At 35.8% G+C, this 23,905-nt stretch overlaps 1 long non-coding RNA gene and 1 other non-coding gene across 2 annotated transcripts; one reads left to right on the top strand and one right to left on the bottom strand.

Moving 5' to 3' along the window:
* Nucleotides 1-17,001: 17,001 nt before the first annotated feature.
* On the bottom strand, nt 17,002-17,108 carry LOC145561179 (small nucleolar RNA R71). The gene has a single exon (XR_014093743.1). It is a non-coding gene; the product is annotated as a small nucleolar RNA R71 (small nucleolar RNA).
* A 2,549-nt stretch (nt 17,109-19,657) lies between these two features.
* LOC145559601 (uncharacterized) lies at nt 19,658-20,647 on the top strand. The gene is made up of 2 exons (XR_014092796.1): nt 19,658-20,051; nt 20,427-20,647. It is a non-coding gene; the product is annotated as an uncharacterized LOC145559601 (long non-coding RNA).
* Nucleotides 20,648-23,905: the final 3,258 nt, after the last annotated feature.

Raw genomic sequence — 23,905 nt, 5'->3', positions numbered from 1 at the left:
AATAATTGTTTGTTTATGATATAAATTACAGTGAATTATCACTCCGATGTTGAATTGAAACAATTGAAAAGCGTATTAAAAAGTGTAAAAAACAGGGAATAGTTGTTAATAAACTCTGAATTGTAATTATTGTGTGTTTATGATATAAAGTAAAGTGAATTATCAATCTGATGTTAATTGAAACACTTGAAAAGCGCTTTAAAAAGTGTTAACAACAGGGAATACTTGCAAATAAACTCTGAATTTCTGTAGTATCATGTTTAAGGTAATAATTAAATTTCTAATATCAAGTATGATAGTTATGATGCTTCCTATTTCTTTCCTTATAGCATGTAAGTATCATGTTAGGGTTAAAGCTTTGATATTTAATGTTTAGTGACATGCTAGGATTTGTTATTAATCTTGTTAGTATCATGCCTAGGATCTTGCTATTATTATTATGTTTTAACATGATTATTTTAATTATTATTATTGTTATGATGATTCTTATTATGTTGCTTGATTTTATTATTTTTATTGATTGATCACGCCTTTTATGCATGTTTAAAGGGAATTTGTACTTGTAATCACGCTTAATAAGATAATTAATAATCTTGTTTAGGTTAATATGATTATAATTCAAGTGATCGCCAATAATAGATTTATTTGTGCATTAATATTCAACCAACATAGACTAAACAGGTTTAGGGTAAACCTATTGATTGCATGTTAGTCAGAAAGCGCACATGAATACGAGTAGAATGAAGCAGAGGCCTATTATTAGGGAAGGTTCTTTCTCTTTTAGATTGGATTTGTACCTTCATCCCCGAACTTCCAGCCATGGTTCCAGACCTATGTGAGTTAACGATCTCCTGGATCGTTAAGGGGTGTAACCTTCACCCTTTGAACGGTTTACAAGTTCCTAAAACTTGTTGGCGACTCTTTTGCTCTAGATTCCTTCCCTTTGGACGCCACCATGCTTAAGTGTATGATCATAGTGGGGTTCAAGTTTGGGGTAATGCTTGAAATATTCCCTACACTAGTAAAGTTAGAGCTAGTGAGCTAGTTTGGGTCAAGCAACTGTGCTTAGGGGCTAAGTAGACTCCGTGTATTTTTTGTGCTTTTGTGATTAATATAATTTTGCCTTTTCTAAGAAAAAACTTATTTGTAGTGAACTTAACTTAGATTTATTATTGAATTTAAATTATCTTTTCTAAATATTATTTCCTCCGTTTCTTTTTAGTTGACACGTTTATTTAGTCACGTTTTCCAATACATAAATTATACCATTAATATCTTTAATTATCAATAAGCAAAAATTATGAAAAGTTGATAATTTGAAAATATATATTGTGATGAATCTAACCATGTGACTATATTTTTCATTACGTATAAAGCACAAAACATGGTCAAAGGGGAGCATGTGAATAGTGTTAAAGTCAAAACATGTCAACTAATAAAAAACGGATATATAGGCCCTGTTTGGGAGAAAGATGAAAGTTGAAGCTGATTAAGTTAGCTGATTTTGACTAGCTAATTTTATTAACTGATTTGACTAACTTATTGTATTAGTTGATTGTATAAAAGTGTTTGGTAAATAGTTGATTACTTAAAGCTGTTTGAGTATGCAAAATGGCCAATAATGACATTATCATATTTAACTTTGAAGGAGTAGTTATTTCATAAATGATATATGTATTTATTGTTAAACAAATTTACATGGTAGGTATAATTTGGCATATAGTTTTATTAATGATATTGTGAGATAATTTTTGTACATATTTCTATTTATGAAGTTGTGAGATCAGTTTTTTTTTTTTTTATATATATGAACATTGGAAGAATAATTTTATACTAACAATATTGAATGCATTACATCAATAAAATCGAAAAGAAATATTACAAGCTAAACTTTGTAATGTTACAATGGAAACAACCTTTTGATATTGGAAAATGAGAATGTCTATTATATTTTTAAAAAAAAAATCCATGTCCAAGAAATATGTCGTCGTCTTCTAGATTGCTTATTTGCCATCAAACTAGTAGTAATTTCATTTCGAATATTTGTCATCTCGTTAGTACTCAAACGCCTAGCCTCTTACATGGAATGGCAATCACCATCCACTAAGCCTTCAGGAGGAATGAAGTTTGGATCTTTATCAATGATCACAATTGCTAGGTTAGGGATTTTTCTTAATCTAATGTAGTTATGCAAGGCACACGAAGCACGACTGATTTTGTTTTGATCTTGTGGTGTATATCTTAGCAATTTAGCTAATATTTTCCACCGAGCCTTTAAAATGCCAAATGCCCTTTCAATGCAACTTCTCAAAGATGAATGATCTTGATTAAATATTTCTCGAGCCCCTCTTAGATTTGAACCACGAAATTCAGATTGATGATACCTTGTCTTATGGACCAATTGACCATATTGGTATAAAAGTTAACACTCTTGTGACAGATTGGTATAAAAATTATTATCGGCGACATATTAGTATAAAAGTAAACAGTTGGCGACATATTGGTATATAAACTAACAAGTTGTGACATTTACCCCTATTTTCTCGTCGGAGTAAAGCGCGTGTAGTACACTTTTTTTTTTAAACACTTTTTTTATCGTATATATATATATATATATATATATATATATATATATATATATATATATATATATATATATATATATATATATATGTTTGTATTTTTTTTCTTCTTGTTTTTCATTTATTTTAAAAATTATTAATAATTATATGTTATGAATAGTTAGATCATCTTAAATTAAATTAAACCATGGAATAAACACCAGTAAAAAGATAATAAATTAGGAAAAATTGTAAATAATAATCCCAACTTTGCTCCATTTTCTTTTAATAATCCCAACTTTGGGAGGCCTTTGTTTTCTTCAATCCCAATGACGGTTACCTGTTGAATAGGTTATTTTTTTCCTTAATTGACACATGGCGCAATTTTATTGGTTAAAAAAATTTTCAAAAACAAAAATTAAATTAAAAAAAGAACAAAATAAGAAAAAAAACCCACCCAAACTTCACGCCCAACCAATCAGCCACCAGAACCTTGACGCTGGCTGACTGCGACCACCCCTCCTTCCCCTGCGGCGTCGCTATTCCCCTCCCCTTTGCCGATTCCCCTCTCTCTCCGCGCCGATTTCCCCCCTTCCTCCGCGCCGGTGAGTTGACTCAGCCACTCACCGCCTTCCTTCCTTCTTTTTCCGCCTCTCCCCCACCATCAAATCTCCTTTAAAACACTCAAAATGCATAAAAACCACCTTCCCCACTTTTAAAAACCCCCAAACACCCTTCCCCCACCATCAAAAACTCTAGCCACTAGGATTTCGTGGTGGAGGAGGGGTGGATTGGAGTTTTTGGTACTGGAGGAGGGGTTCGCTTGGTGTTGCATGGGGGACTAGCTAGGAGAGGGTTTCTGGGAAGGGGGCATCGGCGACGCCGGTGAGGAATGCAACGACGGCCGGAGGACTGGGAAATGGTGGGGTTAAGGTGGGCTGGTGGGGGAAAGAGAGGAGTTCTGGTGGTCTGGTAGATGTGGTAGTGTTTTGCTGTTTTTTTTTTTTATTTTTTAGACCAATCAAGACTTGACAAGTGTCAAGTTACCTGATATAAGAGGTCGTTGACATTTGTTGACCGGTTTGGGATTGAAGAAAACACACCCCCCCTAAAGTTGGGATTATTCCAGAATAATTCAAAGTTGAGATTATTAAAAGAAAATGGAGCAAAGTTGGGATTATTATTTACAATATTTCCATTAAATTAACTTTAATAACTTTGATAAATCAATCCTTACCCACATCCACAATTTTATGCTAAACGCAAAAGAGAAGTTTAGATTATATTAATAGGCTATTGCCAAGTCTTACTGTGGGGAATAATTTCAAGCATTAATCCCCTTTCTTGAACCCCCACTGTGATCATACACTAAAGTACGGTGGCGTCCAAAGGGAAAGAAGATAGAGCAAAAGAGTCGCCAACAAGTTTTAGGAACTTGTAAACCGTTCACGAGGTGAAGGTTACACCCCTTAACGATCCAAGAGATCTTCAACTCTATAAGGTCTTGAACCAAATAAGGGTTCGGGGATGAAGGTACAAATCCAACCTAAAAGAGATTGAACCTGCCCTAATAATAGGCCTCTACATTATTCTGATCGTATTCATGTGCGCTTTTTGACTAACATGCAATCAATAGGATTAACCCTAAACCTGTTTATCTATGTTGGTTGAATATTAATGCACAAATAAAATATTATTGGCGATCACTTGAATTATAATCACATTAACCCTAAACAAGATTATTAATTATCTTATTAAGCGTGATTACAAGTACCAAATTCCCTTTAAACATGCATAAAGGCGTGATCAAGCAATAACAATAAATATTAAGCAACATAATAAATAAATCATAAATCATAATAACAATTATAATAAGTATTATAATCATAAAATCATAATCATGAATCATAATTGAAATAATCATATCAACGTTAAAGCATAATAATAGCAAGATCCTAGGCATGATACAAACAAGATTAATAACAAATCCTAGCATGTCCTCACTAAGCAATAAAAATCAAATCTTTAACCCTTACATGATACTAACATGAATAAATATTAGGGAGAAAATAAAAGGCATCATAGTAATCATAATAAGCATATTTGATATTAAAATCACCCTAGACATGATACTAGGAATCAAAATAACAATCCAAACATGAACTCTATATCATAAAATCAATAAAAACCATTAGAGTACTTACTTTGATGTCTCGTACCTCTTTCTAATAACAAAATACACACGTTAGTAACTTCAAGGAAAATAATAATCAAACAATTAAATTAAATAATTGAAAGAGTGATTTGGGACCAAACCCTCAAAAATTAAACCTTTCACATCTAGGGCGAAGGCAACTTCGAATATGGCTAGGTGTTTCTAGATCTAATGAATGCGGAATTTTGTATTTGAGAAAAGCTAGTTTAGAAAAGAGAGAGAGAGAGAGAGAGAAATCAAGAGAATCTTGATGAGAGTTGATGAAAATAGAGAGAATGCGAGAATTAATGATTGCGAATGAAAACTGGTTGTAGGTGAATCAAAACGGAGTTTTTACGACGTTATTTATAAAGAAAATCAGCCAAAAAGAGAAAATTATCAAAACAGAGTCTGGCGCACAAAAAACAGAACCAGCGCCAACGCTGGCTGTTAGCGCCAGGAGCCAACGTTAGCGCCAGGCGCCAAAGCTGGCGCCAAGCGTAGCGCCAGGCGCTACAGTTGGCCTTTGGCGCTGATCTAGAAAATTACGCGTTTTCTTAAAATCAGATAAAAATTGCCGTACAGGAGGATAAAATCGTATTTTCCTCAAAAATGCTCTTTGATTTTAATTAAAACTCTGAAAAGTCAACAAAAGTCAATTTATCAATGCTAATTGAATTAGGAATGAAAAGAACCTTCTAGAAGAATCTAGAAGACTAAAACCATTCCTAATCTAGAAGACTAAAACCATTCCTAATTGCATTAGGAATGATAAATCTATATTAGGCCCTCCTCTAGATCATTGGGCCGCATATAAGGCTCAGACCGAGCCCAGTTTAGTAAATTGGCCATAACTTCCTCAATATTCATCGGAATTGGGCTTATAATATATCGTTGGAAAGCTCTTGTCAAGCCCCATCCAACTACACTACTATTGGACCCATATCATGGACCAACCAAACTGGATTGACTCTTTTATTTAAAATAAGTTTTCAAAAACAGAGAGAAGAGAAAAGAAATTAAAACTATCCGCAACACTAAACTTTCCACACTTTCGCTTCATTCGATTATGATTCGACGCGAAAGGTACTCATCACCGGGTTCGGTTTTGGGGAGACACAAATGGGTGTCTACACTTACAAATTCAACCAACACCCTAAAGTAGCAATTACTTCGTATTAAGCTGGTGTTGAACAAAAAAAAACTCCAATGTATATAACAAAAGTACTACCTACTTCATTTCTATGATTATACATTTATATCTATCCAACTAGCAAGCAAAAGAACCAAGATATACTTTAGCTTGCGTACCATTCACATTGCGCTCCCAAAAAGATAAGTACCATTCACATTATGCTCCCAAAAAGATAAGTTATACCATAAAACTAATTTTTTTGTTAAAAAAAAAAAAAATCAATACTTCAACTCTGTGATTGCTGTGTGATTAGGTAATTCCTTGATTTGCATCTTGAGTTGACATATCGGTAATATTAAGTGAGGGACCAGAGATTGAGCTCTTGAATATGACCTCCCCTTCATTACCAAAATAGACACTCACACCAACTGGTGCATTTCGCCTTCCTCGTCCTCTTCCACGTCCTCTTCTTGTTTCGTTTATTCATTTTCCCCTACCTCTCCCTCGTGTACCAATGGCTGCCTCTAGCCATGATTGTGGATGAGCACCCATAGATTGAGATGCATTTTCAGGGGCACTAGTCGAGCTTGTGACAGTGGCTTTGGAGGGTCTTAATTGCTTGATGCATTGAGCAGGTGGCGGGGCATTGGCACAACCTATCCTATTTTTGCTCCCTTTGGGTCTGCCTCTATTTGAAGTAGATGTGGTTGCCTCACTTTGTGGCCTTCTTGTATTTGAAACCTTACATTTAACAATATGTTGCATGAGAATCAAATTGGGTACAATTTTTTCATAAATTATTAAATGATCAGAATATAACATGGAAGGTAAAAATTATACCTGTTTTGTTTGTAGGGGTTGAGTACAGTTTCAACCCAACTGTAAACTCCACATGAGACATGTCAGTTTTTTCATTAAATGTAGGATATGTTACTTTTTTGCTCCTTTTCTGAATTTGTTGTTCCTCTTCCTCGGCATCAGATGATCTTAAAGAGCTTCATCATCTGAGGATCTTTGATCACAGACATAACCCCCTTCATATGTGGTGAATTATTTAGGCCATTTACTTGAAGAAGATTCACATCGAAAGAGCTCTTGGTATTCTTCATCTTTTTCTAAATTTTCTGCTTCTTCCATTTTTTATCATAAAATGTTCTACTCCCTTAAGTAATTGGAACTGATTTGTCCTTTGTACTTTTTTCTTAACTCAAGTTAGTAGCTCTAATGTCAAACAACTCTTCATCGTCATATCTAAGCTCTTGTTCAACTGTATCATCCCAATCGATAGAATCATCCGATTGAGCACCCTCTTCTTCACCAAAATAATCTTCTTCTCCGTCAAAAAAATCAAATTCACCTCCACTTTGGATTTGCTCGTCTTCATCATCAAAAAGATTATTTGAATCGATTTTATAGTTTTCATCTTCAACACTATCATCAGTTTCAGAGGATTCTTCTTCAAATTCTATTCATTCATTTTCAATGGGAGGCATGGTTGAAGGGATTTGGGTTTTTTCTTCATATGGACATATTAATGGTTTTCTTCTTTTTGGAGTAAGTTTTTCCCTTAGCATTTTCTCACCAAGCCAGTAGATGAAATCTGCTTCCAAAAAGCAATTATTTATGTGAATTGCTAAACACCGCCTACAAAAATGATCATCACCGCCAACATTCGGTGTGAATGGACAATCGTACCCTTATTACTTCACCACCCCTTATCCTCCCGGCGACCCACAACTCCTTCTGATCGGCGATGACCACCACCACCCTAATCGGCGACCTACCATACCCTCCTCTATGACAACCCACCACCTTCCCTCGCCGGCGGGAAGGTGGTGGTTTAATATATTTTTTTTATTTCAGGCAACCGCAGTAACCGAAGCCCAAAACCGGTTACCGTGCACGATAATAGAAGCCCAAAACCGGTTATCGTGAATGATAATCGGAGCCCAAAACCGGTTATCGTGCACAGGCTTCGATTTTGGGCTCCGGTTACCGTGCACCTTAACCGATTCCATGGTAACCGGAGCCCAAAACCGGCTATCGTGCTCGGTAACCGGTTTTGAACTCCGGTTGGTACGGTTGTCAAAAAAAAACCACCACCTTTCCACCAAAGAGGGAAGGTGGTGGGTCATCTTTGAAGGGGATGTGGTAGGTCGCCGGTCAGGGTGGTTGTGGTGGTGGTCGTCGTCGCCGGTCAGTGTGGTGGTGGTGTTAGTCATCAATTGGGGTGGTGGTGTCAAGGTGTTAGTGATTGGTGGCAAGAGGGAAGATAGTGGTGAAGTACTAAGGGTATGGTTGTCAATTCACACTAAATGTTGGCGGTTTTGATCATTTTGAATGGCGGTATATAACACCCCCTTTATAAATAACGATTATATTTAATAATTATTTAATTTATTAATTAATATCCATACACAGTAATATCTATTTGATTATCCTCACAAATTTTAATCAAACAATAAATTCCAAACAACTAAACAATAAAACTCAAACAACTAAATAGATAAAACAAGATCTCAATATTTTAGTTATTAATTTAAAAATTAATTGCTTAGTGAACCCTAACTTTCATTATTACATCATTAGTTTAATTACACTCACAACTTTGTAAATCAACTGTATAATAAGTAACAAAATGGTGAAGAATATACTTAACTTTTATGATGCTTTAATGGTCAACACTCACAATAAATTCAAGATTCCCTCTCCCTTGCTCAAGCTCTGCTATTCGTTTTCCCCTTCTTATCCGCTTCTGTATTGGCTTTTCATTTATTTGGATGTTACTTCATAATTTTATAAATATAATTTTAAAAAAAAAGAATAGGAAATAAAAAGTTGTCAGTAAAAGTCTTTCACACTAACAATAAAGGCGCGTGTAAACTACGCTTAAACTCCGATGAGGAAATAGGGTAAATGTCACAACTTGTTAATTTATATACCAATATGTCGTTAACTGTTTACTTTTATACCAATATGGCGCCGGCAATAATCTTTATACCAATTTGTCACAAGGGTGTTAATTTTTATACCAATATGGTCAATTGGCCACTATATATATAAGTGTCCTCTCAAAATTGCATCAACAATATTCTTTATAAGAGTAATCTTCATTTGTATGTATAAGTATCCTCATTTTTTCATAAGACTAACCACATGTTGTACATAAAAGTAACCCAAATTATACAAGTAAAATCAAGTAAGACCTCTTGATATGATCATGGTGTGAGTGTGTGAATGTGAATATGAATGCATTTTTATTACGGTCGCACCTCGATGTGAGGTTGCCTACGTATCCGTTAGGAATCAGGCCGAACGTAGCTCTAGCCGAACCTCACACAAGTGTGTGTATACCTCAAAAAGGTCTTTTTAAGGGTTGTAACGTGGTTAGGCTAAAGGTTATAGAAGAAGGGGATAAAGGCTCAAGACCCTAGATAAGCCCCAAGGTGTGCAACCTTGCTTTTGAATCTTTATATTTTTATGCTTGAGGCTTTCTCTTTTTTTAGCTCTCTTTTTCTCTTTTTTTTGCTTTAGCATTTATTTTATTTTTATAAGTGTGGGCAATCCCGATCATGCGGTCTATCACTCACTTGGTATTCATGTTTCTCAGGCACGGTACCGAGCACTCGTTAAGAGACGCAATCTGAGACGTGTTCATATCAAAGACATGTTCATGTCAAAGACATTGGAACACTTGCCCTTTTGTACACACTTTTTTTTTTTTGCTTATTTTTTGCTATTTTAATCGTTTGAAGTCACTCAAGCTTTTTAAATTGCATAAGTTGCACACCATCCCATCCCAAGGTTAGGTAAATATAGATTTAAAAAATGAAGAGTCTATCGTTAGACGAGGCTCAAAGTGGTTTATCAAAAAAGGATTGCATATTTGAACGGTGAAAGGTGATATGATGTGGCTACAAGGGGTGCCTCAAATCATTGGTATGCCTTGTGCTTAGTTTGACATGGATTTTTTTTTTTTTTTTTTTTTTTTTTGCAATGCAATGATCATATGTAAGGAAATAAAATGCTCATTTTATTAAAGGGAAAAGAAATAATGATCCTACAAAATAAATCTAAGGAAAGAAAAGGTGTCTATGCTAGACTTATTAGGGAAAGGGTAAATAAAAAAAGAAAAAATATCATGAAATCTTGTGGTTGAAGCTTGCCTCTTGTCCCTTGGCTTATCATCACTTGGTGTTCTTGCCGACTGGAGGTATTGGAAGCCCGTTATTGTCGATCAAATATTGGATTGCTTCCTTTAGCTTCCAACAGCTCTCAGTAGTATGACCCCTACCTTGATGGTACTTGCAGCGTACATTTGGGTACCAACTAGGCAATCTCTTCTCAAGTGGGGGATCTTGAATGAGTCCAATAGGAGTAATGAGTCCTTTTGCATGGAGTCAATCGAAAGCATCATCATAGCTAATTCCAATAGGGGTGAAATCCTTTCTTATTTGATTTCTAAATCCTCGATTATCCATGGCTAAGATTTCATTAAGGTCGAAAGTACCAACATTGTTACTAGAGTAGGTGTTTTCGGAAGAAGAAGGATAGTCGTTCTTCTTTCCTTTACAGCCACTGTTGTTATCGTTACTAATCTTGGACTTCTTGTCGCGCGGAGGAACATGAAGGAGATTTGAATCACTGAGGTCTTGAATACGATCTTTGAGAGCGAGACATACTTTGGTGGTGTGACCACGACCTCTATGATATCGACAATAAGAATTTGGATCCCAATGGGAAACCATTTTTCAAGCGGAGGGTCTTGACTGGGACCAATGGGGTGAATGAGACCTTGATCGTGAAGATATTCAAAAGCTTCATTGTAAGTCATTCCTATTGGTGTGTATTCTTCAATGGTCCGTTTTGCCCGTGGCTTGGGAGCATTGAGTTCTTCATTAAATCCTTGGTGAGAATTTTGTTCGATAACTATCACTCGATTTGCTAATTCTTCTACCACATTCAAGAGCATGGCAATGACATCTTGCGGTTTTCAAACGTCCTCTTTTATACTTGACGAGTTTTCCCTGGTATTATTTAATAAAAGACTTTCATCCTCATCAATCATGGCCATTTCATTAAGAGAGGTTATATAAGCTATCTCGATCATGGGCTCACCTACAGGTGTGATAAGAAGTGAAGGATCGAAGGATGTTTGATCTTCTTCGATGGCTAGAATCTCGAAAGTTTCATTGTTGTCGATCAGATCTTGAATAGCTTCTTTGAGTTTCCAACACTCCTCAGTGTTGTGACCCTTTCCTTGGTGATATTTGCAATATTTATTAGGATCCCACTTAGGTGGCCTGGCTTCTGGAACTGGATCCTTGATAGGTCCTATAGGCATGACTAGTCCTTTGTGGTATAGTTTTTCGAAAGCTGTTTCATAACTCATGCCAAGTGGAGTGAACACTCTTTTCGACCTTTGGATTCGTGGTTTAGAGGCGTTCGCAGCATGTACTTAGTTAATGGGAGAGGAAGAAGAAGGATGGTCGTTCTTCTTTCCCCTCGCACTATTATCTTTCAGAAGGTCATCTTCAATGTCAATTCCTATATTATACACAGCCTTGAAAGTATTCAAGTTGTGTTGGTATTTTAAGTGCTTTGAATACTTCCCTTGGAGATTCTTGATAAACATCCTCACATATTCTTTTTCGGTAGGAACCTTGACCATATTAGCAGAAGTTTCCCTCCATTTGTTGAAGAAAGAAGTGAACCCTTCGTTTTCTTTTTGTTTTAACATCTCAAGTTGTCTGTGGTCTGTTTCGTTTTGAATGTTGCACTTATATCTATCTATGAAATCATTTGTTATGGAATCCCAAGGAGAGGTTTTATCTTTGTCAAGGGAAAAGAACCATTTTTGACAAACGGTCTCAAGAGATAAAGAAAACAAGGAATGAAAGACTTTCTTATCAATCCCCTTAATGTTCATTATAGTTTCAAAAGCTCTTAGATGAAAGTAAGGGTTATATGTTGCCTCGAATTTTGGGATTTCGTTGGCATTGAACTTATGCGGAAGAAGTTCCTTGTCCAGCGAGACCCCTTGTGAACTAATGCCCTAAAATTTATAGTCACTAGATAGCTTGCTCAAGCTTTCTTGCATAAGGTTCATTTGTTGTTGCTTCACAGGGTCATCAATTTTGAGGGTTAAAGCCTTCAATGCTTCATTCACGATAATCAATTGATTCCTAAGTTCATTGAATTCTTCTTGAGTTGCCATTATCTTCTTAGCTTTCCTCTTTTGACGAATCGGTTTATCAAAAAGTAAGACTTGAACAAAGGTGTTGTCCTTGATTAATCGCCCTTCTCTCCTTGACCAAGTACTATGGAAAGGGAAATTAGGGATATTCATTGTTAATTATTTGACTCAAATCTATTCAACATGCATAGATGAAAGAAGGTAGGAAGAATGAAGGTTGTGATGTGAAGAAAAATGATGTAGATGGAGAGATATGAAGAAAATAGGAATAGAATGTACCCCCAACTTAAATGACGGAAAGATTCGACTCATGCATGAACTTAAGACATGGTCATGGTGATATATACTCAAAGTGTGTGCTAAGACTAGTGAGTGTAGGTGACATGTTAAGACTCGTGTCATGACCACGTGGCTAGACTATGTGACTAGACTCAAGCAAAGACTAAGTTAAGACTTCACGTATATGCATTAAACTGGACAGGATGTGGTATTTTAGTCATAACTTTTGATCTATGACTTTGATTGAGATGAAACCAACGCCAAATTAAAGATAAAACTAGGGGCTACATATCCATTGGTTGTAAAACTCGTAGTTCTTTTAGAACTCCGGTTATGACCAAAACAAGTTGACGCTCATGCAGTATGCGGGAATAAAAATCCGGGTTGACTTAAAGGGGTTATGACTCGATTTTAGACATATTTATTAGCTCAAATTAATTAATTAATTAAGAAAAGTCCTTTAGTCATTAATGAGTTTGTTTAGTCTTTACACAAGTCAAACAAACGGTTGGGAAAAAACACATAGAGTATGCACAACAAATAATGCACAATTAGTCAAGTAGGCACAACATGATGCAATGAGTTTGAAACCTAACCATGGCTCTAGTTCTCTAAAGTTCGGGATATGGGTTAGTCAAAGAGGGTCCATGGTTAATTGTCCGGATGCACCGCGCGGAAGCCTAACCGTGAAGGGTTGGCGCGAGTGGATGGGACACCGCGAGTTAAGAAAAACTCGCTTCCATGGTTTGGTGCATTCAACATTCTCGGATGTACCCTTTGTTGCACAGAGGTTCAATCAGGTAGATGGAGCATGAATTCCTAGGGGGTTATTTCCATATGTAGAACACATATGGGTTTCAGAAAAGTGAGAAAAACTCAATCAGGAAGTAAGATCGAGCAAACAGTGCTAAAAACTTGTCAAAATTAGAACGCACATTTCTGGCTCGGTGTTGGAAGAACTTGGCGCCAGCAAACAGAGGCCAGCGCCACAATTTGGCTTTAGCGCCTGGCGAAAAAAGTTGTCGCCTGGGCTAAGGTCAAATAATTGGCGCTAGACTTTGTTCCCTGACGCTAGTTCCTACATGCCTCAGCAACTAAGGTCAAATTAATTTCCAGTTTCGCGCAGCATTATTTCGATCCTAGTTGTGAAAGATATTCCTTAAATCTCCTACATGTAAAAATTCTATGTTTTAACTCATTACGGATGGTCTTTCCGATGAGATCTTTTTTATGCATATGACAATAATGTTAATCAAAATTACGCACATGAACTACTTAGAACTTTTCGAGTCTCATCCACTCATTCTAAATCATTGCCGAAATTAATTTCAGGAATTAAAATAGAAATCATCCCCAGCGGAGTCGCCAAAAAACTGTAGGGAATATTTCAAGCATTATCCCTAGCTTGAACCCCACTGTGATCATACACTAAAGTACGGTGGCGTCCAAAGGGAAAGAAGATAGAGCAAAAGAGTCGCCAACAAGTTTTAGGAACTTGTAAACCGTTCACGAGGTGAAGGTTACACCCCTTAACGATCCAGGAGATCGTCAACTCCAATAGGTCTGCAACCATGACTGGTAGTTCGGGGATGAAGGTACAAATCCAACCTAAAAGAGATTGAACCTGCCCTAATAATAGACCTCTACTTTATTCTGATCGTATTCATGTGCGCTTTCTGACTAACATGCAATCAATAGGTTTACCCTAAACCTGTTTATCTATGTTGGTTGAATTTAATGCACAAATAAATCTATTATTGGCAATCACTTGAATTATAATCAAATTAACCCTAAACAAAATTATTAATTATCTTATTAAGCGTGATTACAAGTACCAAATTCCCTTTAAACATGCATAAAAGGTGTGATCAAGAAATAACAATAAATAAGCATCAAGAAACATAATAATCATACACAATAATCATCATAAAATTATAATTAAAATAATCAGGATCAAAATAATAATAATTATCGTAATAATAATCATGTTAAAGCATAATAATAGCAAGATCCTAGGCATAATACTAACAAGATTAATAACAAACCCTAGCATGTCACTAAACAATAAAAATCAAATCTTTAACCCTAACATGATACTAACATGATATTAGGAAAAAAATAGGAATCATTGCAGGAAACACAATTGTCATATTTAATATTAGAAATTATAGTTGTTACCCTAAACATGATACTAGGAATCAATAAAACATCCTAACATGATACTAGGAATCAAAATAACAATCTAAACATGATTTCTATATCATGATAACAATAAATCAATTAAAGCACTTACTTGGATGCCTCGTACCTCTTTCTAATAACAAAATACACGCGTTAGTAACTTCAAGGAAAATATAAAATCAAAGAATTAAATTAAATAATTGAAATAAAGATTAGGGACCAAACCCTCAGAAATATCAAACCTTTCACGTCTAGGGCGAAGGCAACTTCGAACTTGGCTAGGTGTGTCTAGTGCTAATGTATGAGGAATTGTGTTTGTTAAAGGGTTGGTTTAGAAAGAGAGAGAGAATCAAGAAATTCTTGATGAGAGTTGATTATAGAGAGAATTAGAGAGTTGATAAGAATTGATGATTAAAAACAGAATTTTAGGAGGCTATTTATAGAGAAAATCAGTCAAAAGGATAGAAAAACGAATCAAAGTTTCGACGAGAATAAAACTCGATTAGCGCTAGACGCTGGACATTAGCGCCAGGCGCCAAGCCTTAGCGCCAGACGCTAATGCTTGTCGTCAGGCGCTAATAATCAGTTTCACGCGTTTTTGTTTTTATCATATCTTTTGATCCAGAAGTCCAAATAAGGCATATAATATGTCGTTGGAAAGATCTTGAAGTCTACTTTCCAACCCAATTGGAATTAGATTAAAATAATTTGTAGACAAAAAGATATGGTCGAAATATCAGAAGGGTGTCAGTTTTGGATAGAGTTTCATATCTCATTCATATCTTTTTCGTTATAACTCGGATTTAATATTATAATATATCATTGGAAATATAATTTCAAGATATATCCAACCATATAAATTTTGGATAAATATTATGAGACAAGAAAATAAAATCTGAATGTCTTCCACTTCATACAAAACAAGGATTCTAAAACGGAGTAGTTTTATTCAATTTCAAACTCTTTGAAACATAATTATCAATCCTAACTCCATTAGGATTTAAGATAACCTTATAGAATATTCTAGAAGACTATAATCAATCCTAATAGCTTTAGGAATGATAATTAATAATAGGCCCTCCTCTAGATCATTGGGCCGCATATAAAAACCAAATCGGGCCCATTTTAGTATTTTGGCCATAACTTCCTCATCATCGGAATTGGGTTTATAATATATCGTTTGTGTCTTTTCAAGCCATATCCAACTACACTATTATTAGACCCATATCATGGACCAAACTAAACTGGAATGCACGTTTTTCATATATAAGGTAAGAAAAGAAATATTTTCAAAAACAGAAAGAAGAGATATTTTAATAAAAACATCCTCATCACTAGACTTTTCACACTTTTTCTTTGTTCGATAATCAATGACATGAAAGGTACTCATCACAGGGTTTGGTTTTGGGGAGACACATTTGGGTGTCTACAGTAATACGTAGCGAAAGCCCTTTATGATCTGATTAATTGATGCATTGATGATTGATTATTGTATTTTACCTTGGAATATTATTTATTGGTGAACCTATGCCCTAGGCTTTTATTAATTGATTTCTCCCTATTTTTATCTCCCTTAGTTTAATTCCTTATATCTATAATTTAGTTACTTTATAATTTAGGTCATTTTAATTAATTAGGAATAGGAAGACTTGTTTCCCTATAGTTCAACCCTTCTTCCCTATCTGCATAGTTAGAGGAATTTAGGAATTATTTTTGACTAGGTGATACGACTTTATCCTGTCAAAATTTAGCGTTGTTGCCCGGGAAAACGATTTTATTTTTATTTCTGATTATTTTTGTAGTTTTAATTATTTTCACCTGTCTCAACATAGAACGTGAGTTCTTTGAGACAACTTTCTCATCTTTGTTCGTTTAGTTCTGTGTTTATGCTCAGGATTTCTAGATCAGGTTACATTCCATTATTCAATCTTGAAATCGAACGATCTTTTCATAGATAGAAGAATTTTTACAACCAGATACGAGATACTTCTGGAGGTAATCCACCTTCGGAACCACCATCTGATTCTAGAAATTCGGAAGCCTTTTCAGAACCTGAATCGGAGATGACAACACCACCACCTCCTCCACCTTGCAAGCTCAGCGATTATTCTCAGCCGTCGCTGACAGATTTTCCACACCTTACTCCTACTCCGGCCCTTGATTGAGTGCAATTTGAGATTAAACCCCAATTTATCATGATGATAGAGAGGAAGCAATTCAATGGAGCTAAGGGTGAAGATCCTAACACATTGCAGATTTATGCCAATATTGCAATACCATTAGGCAAGCTGGGGTCACGCAAGACCAAATCAGGGAGATTCTTTTTCCCTTTTCTTTATGTGGAAAAGCTAAATTATGGTTTAATGGTTTGAATAGAACAACACTTGGAATTACTGACTGGGAAACTCTTGCTTTGAATTTTTATAATAAATATTACCCTACAGAGAGAACAATGTTACTAAGGAGTGTTATTCAAAACTTTTCCCAAGAGCCAGATGAAACTTTATATGAGGCTTGGGAAAGGTTTAAGGATCTACATAGAGAATGCCCCTACCATAATCTGGCACAATGGCAGTTGATCCAAGCCTTTACAATGGACATGGAAACTCATCTAGATCAATTCTAGATTCTGCAGCTAGTGGGAGATTCATGAACCTTAATGTTGAAAATGCAGGTCAAGTTATCGAAGAAATGGAAATTCACACTTCCCAATATGGGAATCCGGGAGGGTTTTCTAACAAAGGAAAACATAATGTTGATTTTGTATCCTTTTTGCAGGCTCAGTTAACATCTATTTGCCAGAAACTAGATAATCTTACTACTATTCCTAACTCTATAGCTAATGTTTCTGCTGTTGCTAATAATGAAGCTTTTGTGAATATTGTGGAATTGTAGGACATTTGGAGCAAGATTGTATGAGTTCCATAGATCAAGTTAATGTCTTCCAATCCTATAGGCAAAATAACCCATACTCCAACTCTTATAATCCTGGCCTCCGGAACCACCCATATCTTTCCTACCGGAGTACCAATGTATAAAACCCTCCACCTCCACAACAAACACAACAGCAACCACCACCACAGCAAAAATATTACCATCCTAATTCCGGCCAGAAAAACCAGTCACAACCCTCCTCATCTTCTAACCCTACTATGTTAGAAATTAGAGCAATGCTTTCAAGCATGCAAAAGCACATGGAGAGTAGGGATGCACAAATTGATTTGATTGTAGCTCATAATAAAATCATGGACAATCAAATTGCACAGATTTCATCTACCCTACAAACTCGTCAGTAGGGAGCTCTACCATCACAACCAATCCATCCTACAAATCATGCTAATGCAATCACTCTAAGGAGTGGTTCACACTATGATGGGCCTCCTATGCCCAAGGATTATAATCCTGTTGCTAATCCAGATTTCCTTGTACCAAATACTAATCTTACTAACCCTGCAGGGCTACAAAAGGAAACTAACACTTCTAATGTTTATTTTCAGGGTAAATCTCAGGAAAAAGGTGGAGATGTGCAGAGCCTAGTTATCAATCTTCCATTCCCCAATAGACATTTGAAGAGTAAGTTTGATAAGCAATTCGGTAAGTTTTTGGAGGTTGTGAAAAATTTGCAGGTAACGATTCCTTTCACTGATTTAATCACTCAGGTTCCTACATATGCTAAATTTATGAAAGATATTTTGACTAGGAAAAGGGCCTTTGATAAGGTAGAAACTGTATCTTTTACAAAGGAATATAGTGATTAATTGCAAAATAAATCCCCTCCTAAATTAAAGGATCCTGGTAGTTTTTCTAACATCACTTGTCATATTGGTAATGTCTTCATAGATATGGGTGATTTGAAAGTTACTAACATTACTTTGCAGATGGCAGACCATTCTGTTAAATACCCTTAGGTATTTTAGAGGATGTTCCTGTCAGAGTTGGTAAATTTTTTATCCCTGTTGATTTTGTTGTATTAGACATGGCTAAGGATACACAAATTCCCATTATATTAGATAGGCCTTTTCTCCATACTGTAGGAGCCATTATTGATGTTAAAAATGAAAAACTAAACCTTTCTATAGGAGACAATAATATCACTTTTAATTGTTGTTCAATTGATGTCATTGATAATATGGATGATATTTGTGAAGAAAGCTTACCACAGGTTCTTGCAAGGGATCCCTTGGAGGAAGTTCTTTATGGAGATTTATCTGCAGGTGATGCAAGCATTTGGAGTAATGAGGTGGATGCTATTGAAAAAGCTCTTTCAGTAGAAGAGCTTGATCCTAAAGAGACCATGAAGGTAGTGAAATTAGTTTAGGAATCAAAACCTGAAGAGGTCAAGAAACCTGAACTAAAACCTCTCCCTTCTCATTTGAAATATGTTTTTCTTGATGAGCAAGAACTATACCCTATGATCATTAGTACTGCACTTAATGACCCACAAACTTCCCAACTTCTAGAGGTTCTTCGAACCCACAAAAGGGCAATTGGGTACATTATTAATGATCTCAAGGGTATTAGCTCTGATTTTTGTATGCATAGGATACATTTAGAGGACAACTACAAGCCATGTATTCAACCCCAGAGGAGGTTGAATCCTAAAATGCAAGAAGTAATCAAGAATGAGGTGATGAAATTACTTGATGCAGGTATTATCTATTTTATTTCTGACTCAAAGTGGGTAAGTCCTATTCAGGTGGTTTCTAAAAAGGGTGGGATGACTGTGATTAAAAATGATAAAAATGAATTGATTCCCAATAGAACTGTTACAGGGTGGCGTATGTGCATTGATTATCAAGATTAAATATCACCACTAAAAAGGACCACTTTCCTCTCCCTTTTACTGATCAAATTCTTTGAGAGGTTGGTTAATCATAAGTTCTTTTGTTATTTGGATGGGTATTCGGGATTTTTCCAAATTCCAATTCACCATGAAGATCAAGAAAAACTACCACTAGGTGAAAAAAGAAGATTGGCACCGCCCTAAGGCGGCGGGATGTTGAGGGAAGAGTATTGACACCGATTCAAAAAAAACCGGTGGGAAAAATAATAATACCACCGGTTTGAACCGGTGGATTTCATTTAAAAAAACCCTTTTATAGATCGTAGCCCTTATTCCCTTAACCCTAAAGTTGATCTCCTCTCTCCTCTACTCCTTCTCTCTTCTCCTCCCTCTCCGCCTCTCATCCTTCTTTCTCCTCCTTCATTCTCTTCGATCTCCTTCTCCATCCTTCATTCTTTTTTATCTCCTTCTCCATCCTTCATTATTTTCGATCTCCTTCATTCCGCCTGCTCTCTATCTATATCCTTCATCTCCTTCTTTCTTGTCGCCTTCATTCATCCTTCATCTCCTTCATTCTCATAACAACAAAACCACCACCAAGACCACCGCCGCCACCACCACCACCACCACCACTAACCATTGCCGCAAAAACAACACCACCAACACCGACAATACGATGACATCACCAACAACATTTGGTTTTTTGGGTTTGATTATTCGAGGTTAGGATTCTGAGTTTAATTGATTTTGTAATTGATGTGTTTAATTGATTTTCTGGGTTTAATTCAAAATATGCCTTGATTTTGGAATTTTTTTGGGTTTCTGGGTTTAATTGATTTGTAATTGCTGGTTGTAATTGATTTTGGAATTTTCTGGGTTTAATTGATTTTCGAAATTGTTGTGTTTAATTGATTTTAATCGATTTTCTTGGTTTATTAGGTGATTTTTGGGTTTGTTTTTTTAAATTATTTTGAGTTCATGCATGTATTTTCTAAGTTCTTGAAATTTCTGGGTACATGCATGAGTGTTCTTGTTTTTTTTTCGCAGCTTATAATGTGATTTTTATGAACTTTAATTTGGTGTTTTAATCGATGCAGGTATTGTTTATGACTCCACATAGAAGAATCAAGATGTTGATTTTGGGATATTAATTTAGTTGTTGTAATATATTTTTTTTTTTTATGTTGTAATTTTTTTTTTATGTTGTAATTTTTTTTTTATGTTGTAATTTTTTTTGGATTTTTATGTTGTAATTTTTTTTTGGTATTGTACAATAATAATTTAATGATAATTATAATTCAGATTAAATTTCGGTTTATTATGACAGTGATGTTGCGTTGAATTTAATTGTTAGATTATATTTCTTTTGAAAAAACAAACAAAAAAAATTAATTTTTTTAAAAAAAAAATAACATAAAATGGCACCGGTTAACCGGTGCCAATTTGCTTTAATTTTAAAGTGCCAATTTGCTTTAATTTCAAAAAAAAGTCAGGGAATATTATTGCCATCGATTAACCGGTGGAAATACTTGTTTTTGCCACCGGTTTTGAACCGATGGCTTTTAAAGGGAGAATTGCCACCCCCCAAATGCCTAGCGGTTCAAAACCTGTGGCAAAGGGGGGTTTTGAACCGGTAGGAAATTGATTTTTTCTACTAGTGTACATTTACATGTCCTTATGGTACTTTTGCATATCGTAGAATGCCCTTTGGTTTATGCAATACCCCTGCTACCTTTCAACGTTACATGATGAGTATCTTTTTTTATTTCATAGAGTCTATCATGGAAGTACTTATGGATGATTTTAGTGTGTATGGGTCTTCATATGATGCATGCCTTGTAAATCTCGCTAAAATATTAAAAAGATGTGAAGAATGCAACTTAGTATTAAATTGGGAAAAGTGCACTTTATGGTGACAGAGGGAGTAATCCTTGGTCATATTGTATCTGATAAGGGTATACGGGTAGATAAGGCTAAGATTTCTGTGATTGAGCAATTGCCTCCTCCAGTCAATGCTAAGGGGGTTAGAAGTTTCTTAGGTCATGCGAGTTTTTATCGGTCGCTATATCAAAGATTTTTCTAAAATTGTTAAACCACTAACTCGGCTTTTACTCAAGGATGCCCCATTTGATTTTACTGACGAATGTCTTGAGGCTTTTCACAGGTTAAAGCAAGCATTGATATCGGCACCCATCATATGTGCACCCGATTGGACTTTCCCTTTCGAGATCATGTGTGATGCAAGTGATTTCGCATTAGGTGATGTGCTAGGACAAAGAAAGAACAAAGTTGTACATGCTATTTATTATGCAAGTAAAACTTTGGATGAAGCCCAAGTCAACTATGTCACTACGGAGAAGGAGTTTCTTGCTGTTATTTATGCTTTAGAAAAATTTAAATCATATCTAATTGGTTCTAAACTCATTGTTTCTACTGACCATGCAGCTTTGAAGTATTTAATTGCCAAGGCAAAATCAAAGCCTAGGCTCCTCCGTTGGGTTCTCTTGCTCCAAGATTTTGATGTGGAGATTAAGGATAAAAAAGGTGCAGAGAACGTTGTGGCAGACCACTTGTCACGTATCAGGTATGATGAGGGTAAGAATTCTCTCCCTAAAGATAATTCTTTCCCTGATGACCATTTGTATGCAGTTGTAGAGCAACACCCTTGGTATGCAGATTATGCAAATTATTTGGTGGGTGGTACTCTACCCCCTGACTTGTCCTACCAACAGAAAAAGAAGTTCCTTTATGATGTTAAACATTATTTTTGGGATGTTCTTTTTTTGTTTCGTGAGTGTGCAGATGGATTATTTCGCAGGTGTGTTCCCAAATGGGAAGTTCACGGTGTTCTTACTAGTTGTCACAACTCACCGTATGGAGGACATCATGGTCCCACCAAAACGGTGGCCAATATTAATGAGTCAGGTTTTTATTGGCCCACTATGTTTAAGGATGCTAACACTTTTGTGCAGACTTGTGACTCTTGCCAGAGGACTAGCAATATTTTGCGGCGGCATGAGATGCCTCAAACTGGAATATTAGAAGTTGAAATTTTTAATGTTTGGGGTGTTGATTACATGGGACCTTTTCCCTCTTCAAGAAGGAATCGCTATATACTTGTCGCCGTTGATTATGTATCCAAGTGGGTTGAGGCCATCGTCACTCCTACCAATGATGCCAAGGTGGTCCATAGGCTTTTCAAGAAAACCATCTTTCCAAGATTTGGAGTGCCTATAGCTATAATCAGTGATGGAGGATCTCACTTTCATGAGCGGAAGTTGGACACCCTCCTCAAACAGTATGGTGTATACCGTAGGACAGGTCTAGCCTATCATCCCCAAACGAGTGGTCAGGTTGGAGTTTCTAACCATGAGATCAAGGCCATTCTAGAGAAGGTGGTAGAAAAATCAAGGAAAGATTGGAGTGACAAGTTGGATGACACCCTTTGGGCGTACAAAACTTCATTTAAGACCTCGATTGGTACTACTCCCTATAGGCTTGTGTATGGTAAAGCATGTCACCTCCCGGTGGAATTGGAATACAAGGCATATTGGGCTATTAAGGAGCTCAATTTGGATGCTAAGCTAGCGGGAAAAAAGAGATTTCTTCAACTTAATCAACTAGATGAGTTTAGGTTGACGACCTATGATAGTGCACGTGTCTATAAGGAGAAGACCAAGATATGGTATGACAAGATGATCCTTCCGAGAGAATTCAAAGAGAGTAATAAGGTGTTCTTGTTCAACTCTAGACTTAAAATTTTCCCAGAAAAATTAAAGTCAAGGTGGTCGGGTCCTTTTACTGTTCAAAGGGTAAATAAATTTGGTTCTGTGGAATTGATTGATGAGCATGGTAACGAGTTCAAGGTTAATGCCCAACGACTTAAGCAATTCCATGAAGGAGCTACGATTGGTGCAGTTGAACTACTTCACCTAATCGATTCCATTTCATCCTGATTAACATGTGGTAAGAGGGTCGTTGTTGCTGGAGATATACTTTGCAAGTTTAGCCCCACAAATCCTTCGACAAGCAATCAAGGAGGAACAGCGTACTGGTTTCATAGTTCCAGTACCACGATGGGGCTTGTACCACGTGAAAGAAGGACGAGGTAAAGAGCTTTTGGTAGCAGCAGAAAGGGACTTGTAGCATTGTAGAATCAATAAATCTCATTTATTGTTCAGCTCCTAATTTCCTTCTCTTACAAATATTCATTTCATTTCAATTCAGTTCAGTTCAGCTCATTTCAGTCAATAAAGACCCTAAAACTAACATATAATGAAATAAATTTAAGAGTAGTAATAATTTAGTTTTTTTTTTAAAAAAAAAAGATATAAAATGTCATTTTGTAAGCTAAAAATTACTAAATAAGAAAAGAAAAAAAAAATTTGTTGCGAGTAAATTAAACCACCTAAAAAAAAAATAAAAAAATTGTTGGGAGTAAATTGAATTAGAGATGGTAGATCCAACTTGCAAATTTTCTTTTATTTTATCTTTTGGCTAAAGTTTTTTGTTTTTTTGAGGCAATCTTTTGGCTATAGTTGACCATGTCATCTCATACATATCCTCTTCACTTTTG

The sequence above is a fragment of the Chenopodium album genome, chromosome 9 (genome assembly GCF_948465745.1).
Source record: "Chenopodium album chromosome 9, dcCheAlbu1.1, whole genome shotgun sequence".
NCBI lineage: Eukaryota > Viridiplantae > Streptophyta > Magnoliopsida > Caryophyllales > Amaranthaceae > Chenopodium > Chenopodium album.
The sequence above is the reverse complement of the archived record's forward strand: the minus strand, read 5'-3'. Positions and strand labels throughout refer to the sequence as shown.